The sequence below is a fragment of the Vidua macroura genome, chromosome 9, assembly GCF_024509145.1.
Source record: "Vidua macroura isolate BioBank_ID:100142 chromosome 9, ASM2450914v1, whole genome shotgun sequence".
Classification (NCBI taxonomy): domain Eukaryota; kingdom Metazoa; phylum Chordata; class Aves; order Passeriformes; family Viduidae; genus Vidua; species Vidua macroura.
The window spans coordinates 26,758,244-26,764,716 of record NC_071579.1 but is presented as its reverse complement, the minus strand read 5'-3'; the positions used below and the strand labels follow the sequence as shown (position 1 = coordinate 26,764,716).

Genomic DNA, 6,473 nt, shown 5'->3' with positions numbered 1-6,473 from the left:
TTTCTTTCCTTGCTACTTTGTTACTGATATTAACAAATTACAATCTATTTTGACTTATTACTTCAGTAATAAGCACATAATATGTCTCAAGGAGTTGAAAATATCATAATTTGAGCCAGGTAAAATCAAAACATAATTACATTGCATATTCTATGGCACTTGGTTTGTAACTATTCTTACAGTATCTTCAAAATAAGAAGGAAGATGAAATTCACAAAGGGCTTTCATAGTTTAGAATTATTTATGTTGAAACAAGATTTATGTTGAAAGGCAAAGATAATTTTTTTTAATCAGCTGAATAGTGGTAGGGAGATTCACCTGTGGTTTTTCTTTATGAAAATTCCAAGGAGCTAACTTGCAGTATTGAGAATCCCCAGGTCCTTCTTTTGAAAATTCTTTGTCTTTTATATTGCCTCTTAAGGAAAGAGGAAACCACACTGGAAAGCAAGAAATTGACCAACATTGCAGAAGTAATTAGGAAATATATAGATTATAAAGCATTTTATTTCATTTTGGTTTTGCACTTCAGCAAGTGAAACAATAGGTAAATAACCTTTTTCTTTATTATCAGTATATGGAATCACATTGGGTCTGACAGATCAAAGCATAAATGTATAAATAACACCTGTGGTAATTATTAGAGGACATTAGATTTTGCTGGGGATGAGCCCATTTTGAAACCATAAAATTAAGACTTTAGAAGAAAATAACACATGAAGGTCAAATGTAATTAGTCATTGGTTGCTGTCTCTTCACCACTTTCCCCTGACTTAATGCTTTTACAGCACATCTCTGATTCAGTCTCCTCTACCCTGTGTGGGATGGGGTTTTTCGGGGGGAGAGTATTACTTTAAATTGACACCTCTAGCAGCAGTTCCTACTTGTATTGGTTCCCTTTTATAAATGTGTAACCTATTATAGCTATCCAAGCTTGGCTGAGCTCCAAGTCACCCATTTCTCAGTAATACAGGAAATTAAATCTAATGTCTAATAAGCGTAGAGGCTTATGCAACCTTCATTCCCTGTAAAAAGTATTAAATAACATAATAATATTACCTTGTCTTTTGATTGCTAGAGAGCTGTGCACTTAGTTTTTATGTAGACCAAACTGGCTCTGCATTTGGGCTTGAAGAGTCTGGGTTTATCCATCCTTTTTTGCTGACTTACTGAATTTCACCCGAAAAATTCTCCTCTTATTAAAGGACCGCCTGAAATGTTCATGTAGGGTTTGGTCCCTTTCTCCACTTCTCCCTTTGTTCCCACAGAGGGCTGTGTCCCCCATGATCTCATCCTGGGGGTGCTGCTGCTTTCTCATTCATTCTCTCTCTCCCAGGATTTTCCAGCCTGAACAGATTCCTGCCTGTTCCATCCCATTTTCTGGTAATACCCACCACAGCTCTGTGTCAGTTGGTGCAGCCTTTAAAAATGCAGAAATCTGACTTTAGGCCATACAGGTTAGCAACATAATTTCAGGGCTTTGTCTCCTGCATGTAACCAGTTCAATAAGTGGATTTATACTGAATAATTTTAAACTGTTACAGCCCTCTGAAAACATTTCTCTCTTGCTGCTGTAATACATAAAGTGACATAAGGTCACTGATGCTGTGGAAATTGATTTTGGGGTTGATATGCTAATTCAGCAAGAAATCAGTTCTAGCAGAAAGGCAAAGAAACTTATTTTAATCTGGTGCCATTCTACTTTGTTAGCTTTTAGGAAAGAGATAATTAAAATATTCAAGGGAGTTCCAAGTCTGTGGAAAAAGTACCACTTTGGAGATTTAAGGTTATTTTTGTCTCACAGTTTATTAGCTTTTTTTTGGAAAGCAAATAAGCTGAATGTGATTGACACAAATATGACATTTTCATGTGCTCAAAAAAAAAAAAAAAAGAAATAAGATATTTTTTAAAACTGAGTTCTGTATAAGAATAAACTTGCTTCAGTCTTTTCTGTGTCACTCACCCCATGTTTACAGTAACAGCTCCTGCAGTTTTGTGGATGAAAACTTCCATGCAGATACATGCAGTAATGAGGATGCATTATGCAACTAATTGCAATGAAGAACAAATTCACATTAATGGTGCCTGAGGAGAAAGAGAATCTCTACACTCAGTGTGAGTAAAGGGTAGCCAATGCCTTATATATTTCCAAAATAAATATTTAAGTTAAATTGGAAGCAATAGTTGATCTCTGAGAATAATCACTAAGAGTTTGAAAGCCCTATATTTTTTTTTTCAAAACACTGCACTTATGCTAAGGAATTTCCAAGCACAAAAATTAAAATAACTTTAATACTTACTGTATGAATATGCCAAAGGAAAAAAAATTACCAGCATAAACTCTTTCATCTTTCTGAGATGGAGAACAGAGAAAATAAAAATGCATTTCTAAGAAACATTTTTAAAATATCTGAATTGTAGAAGTAGTGCTGTCATTGTCATATTTTAGAAGATATTTTGATTTTATAATAAAGAAAAAAAAATACATTTTACTGTCAGTTCTTTCATAAAATAGGTACAATGCTGCTGTTTGCAGAGGAGGGACACCAGCTGCAACAAGAGCAGTGTCTGTTCTAGAGTGAGGGATGAGCTCCACTGGACATGAGTTGGCTTCCCTGGCTGCAGTGCTCAGTGTTTCATTTTAGCAAGTCTGAGATTGCTCCAAGTCTTCATCTCCTCCTGCACTTTATACTAATGCAAGTACCAGGTTGTATGCTATTGAAGAGAGAGAAATAGAAAATGCAATTCAATGTTTTATTTCATGCTCCCCAAGGTGACTCAGACAGATACAATGTGTGCTGCACTCAGCTTGGAGATCTAGTGTTAGAAATCCTGGCTCCCCTGTGCTTTCCTGCTTTGCCTGTAGCTGATAAGGGAACTCATAACAGGAACCCCGTTACCTCAGCTGCAAAAGGTTCTGAGAATCTAATGGCCAAAAGAGTGGAATTTAAATTTATTTTTGTTTGGCTTGTGTTTCAGCAAGCATTTAAAAGATCCCCCAGTTTATCTTTGTCAGAGATTGTTTTTCTTTTGGCTTAGCTTGGACACCAATCTCACTGTTGAGTTTACATTTATGGAGTGGGACCCAAGGTTTTCTCCAAGCATTCAGTATTATGATTTTGACTTTGCAAGTCTTGTTGCTTGGGACAGGTGTAAAAGTCGTGTCTGCATGTACAGCAAGAACAGAACTGGACTGTGGATGCTGCTCCTTAGTCAGTTGAGAAGGAACAAAAGTAGTTTTGAAAGCTGCCTCTCCTCTTGGCTGGCAGGCAGAAGAGTTTGTAAAAGCTGCAAAGACAGCTGAGCAAACTAATGATGGTATTTATTATACATTTAATTTTGCAGGTGGATTTTTAGGAATAGTTTTTAAACTGTAATTATTCTACTCTTCTTTAGCAAACCATGTGTGACCACAGCTGTTTTTCCAAAACGCCTGGGTTACCTGCTTTTGGTGCCACCAGTCGAGTTCTCACTCCACATAGCAATGTCCACAAGGTGGTGCCACAGCTAAGAAATTTGCAACAAATAAGGCAAAAGTAATTTTGTAACTGACTAAAGTATCTGCATCATTACAGAATTAATAATTGTTTCATAAGCCAAATATCGCATGTTTGCAAGCTCTTTTTTTAAACCACTTGTGTGAACTAAGGTGGGTCTGTCTGCTGAGCGAGAGCAGCATCCACACGCCTGTGACTGTCCCAAATCCTGTACAAAAATGAAGAGGCAGCTCAGGGTTTAGCAGACAGGCTGATAAAGAGCTGTGTATTTCCTAGCAGGGTTACCTGTGCCAACACTGGCACATGTTTTATGTTTTTGTCTGGGTCACTTCACCAGGAATCGGCCTGAATCCTGACAAGCAGAATAGTTCATCCACAACTTCAGCCAAGACAGCTTTCACTTACCCTGGGCTAGCTATGGCACATCAGACCCGAATTTCCTAGTTTTTTCTAGAGCCAGGGATAGCCAGGCTCCCTGCCCTATGCTAATCTACAGCTGACTATTAATTCCAAAGGGTATGAAGTGCTTACAGAGGGACCTGCACAGATGCTCAAGTTTCTGAGCATCTTTCTAGAAAAGATCAGACTAGAGAAGGTACAAGGCAGTAACAGGGAATGTAAGATGTCACCTGTCCAGTACAGAAAAGACAATAAAACTTCCAGGAAAAAGTTGTTTCTAGGGATCTGGATGACTTTTGTATGTCCCAGAAGAGCTGAAGTGCAGCAGGATTTGGCCATGCCCCTGAGAAGGTGTGTGCCACTTCTTCAGCTACCCTTGGCCACATGGTGCTGCTTGCACCCCTGCCCTGCTCCCTTCAGTGGCCTCTGAAATCCAGGTATTTGTGCTAGCACAAGAAATACTCCCTGCCAGCTTCTGCAGTGGACAATTTGAGTTTGAATCATTTATTCATTTTGTACTAAAAGCAGCAAGAAAAAGGGATCCATTAAAATACCATTCAGGCAAGCAGTGCATTGACTTGCCTCCAGCCAGAATCTCTCTTTGGTAGGCCTGTATCAGAAAGAGAAAAATAACAGGGTTTGCATAATGTTTCCTCTAAATTGCTACATTATTATTTTAAAACGTACTAAAATTCTTCTGGCTAGTAAGAGACTCAGTGGAAATTATGTATACCCAGGAAAGATGGTTTGTCCCCCAGTTATGAAGTAGAATGAGAGTTAGAAGCTTATTGAGTCCAATTCTAAAAGTTGTCAAATAACACAATGGCCACCTATTTTGTTTTTAAGGGGCATATCTATAAATTATATTTTAAAGTGCTTTACAGTATTTTGAAACTTTGTATTGGTTTCAACATCTGTTTGAAAAAGTCAGTATCTAACCTGAGAACTAACTAAAAATACAAAGTCATGAACAGGTCAAGTAGATTTAATTTCTGAGTCAGTCTTTTGAGTTAGCTTGAACTGAATCATGACAGTCAGAGTTTTCCTGTAAGATTGTTCTGACTGTATGGCTACAGTGTGTCTTGAAATTAAACTAACATATTTCTAGTTTAGTTTGGACTTTGCTTTTTCTTTAACTTTGCAAAATTCTTTCAAAAATGTTTACTTTTCATATATTTTGCACAGAGAAAAAATTATGCTCTCTTCTGAAGGGAATGAATGATAAAGTATCTAAGATCATACATATAAGTCTCCACAGTGTGGAAACTCCAGGTATGCATTATTTTAGCAGTTTAACAACTGAGTTGAAATCCTGAACACTCTCCCTTGCAGTATTTGCAACAATTTTCTGCTTTTATTGGAAATCCCATAAGTATTTTTAAAAGATCAAAACTGTTTTTCCCCTAAGCCTGATTTTCTGGTTTCCCATTTAGGCAGTCATGAACAAAACCTGCTTCAGCTCTATGCCTGAATCTTCGTGGGAGGAGGAGACTTGCAGTGTTGTGGGTTAGAAGCCAGTGTGAGCCTGGCTCAGAAATCCTCCTGCAGAGGCAGGGCGCTCACCGGAAGCAATTGAGGATGGCAGTGGTATCCTGCAGGATGTGTGCGACTGCTCAGCGGGGGCTTGATTTACACAGGGCCACATTATAGACTATACATTCTGGTAATTGTGGTATTGTTATTGCTGGGCTGCATCTCAGCACAGGAAGCACATATAGGCACATCTGAAGTGATAACATCCACTCCTGTTTAAAAAGCAATATTTTATTCCTGTACATAATGCAGCATTTGCAAGGGAAAATGGATTATTTACTGACTAGTACTTAGCATTATTTTAGGGGAAAAGCCGATTCATTATGGGAAGGCCACAAGCAGCATTTACAAATAAATCCACTTAAACTTTTAATCACTTTTTTTTTTTTTTTCTGTATGGACTGTAATCCAAGATCAGGAAGGAGACAATGCATTGCCATCTGAAACACAACAAAGATCAAAATATGTTTTCAGTGTGCCACCAAAACCAGAGTGCTAGGTTTCTGTTAAGGAGAATGAGTAAGAGCATTCTAGCTGCAAAGGTTGCTGTGAATGGGTAATAATTCCATCTACCTAATAGGGCAGATTATGTATTCTGCAAGAAAATAAATAATCCCAGGCAAAGTCTTGCCCTATTTCTTCAGCGCAATAAGAAAGCCCACCCACCATACCCACTTAGCTGAAGCTGCTCTATCCATACTTGCCTAGCTTTAGGATTCAGGAACAGGTCTGCTTTCCATCCTACATCCCCAAACCAGCCTTGTTCAGGAAGACATTGCCTCCAACCTTGGTGTGGAATGAGAAATCTGTTCTGCTGCTGCTCCCAGGATGTGGGATGTGGGTTGACCCTCAGCTCTGCAGCTGCAGGCAGTGTGTGTGGAGGCCCCTCTCAGAGCCTCTCTCCCCATTTCTCTTAAAAAGTGTAGGCTTCAGACCTTTCTGTGCACCCAGGGAAATTACTGATCCAGCCAGGGCTCACCCAGGTTCCCTCCTGGAGGGAGATATGGATCTGTTCAGAAGAGGGAGGCAATTACCATTCCAAATTTT

General features: G+C 38.7%; 1 long non-coding RNA gene across 2 annotated transcripts; it reads left to right on the top strand.

The window, feature by feature from the left end:
- The first annotated feature begins 314 nt into the window (after nt 1-314).
- Nucleotides 315-5,974, top strand: LOC128811476 (uncharacterized). Of its 2 annotated transcripts, none has more exons than XR_008438355.1 (5): nt 315-544; nt 1,974-2,112; nt 2,513-2,704; nt 5,079-5,165; nt 5,327-5,974. It is a non-coding gene; the product is annotated as an uncharacterized LOC128811476 (long non-coding RNA). The 2 variants fall into 2 exon arrangements; XR_008438354.1 differs by having other exon boundaries at nt 2,497-2,704.
- Nucleotides 5,975-6,473: the final 499 nt, after the last annotated feature.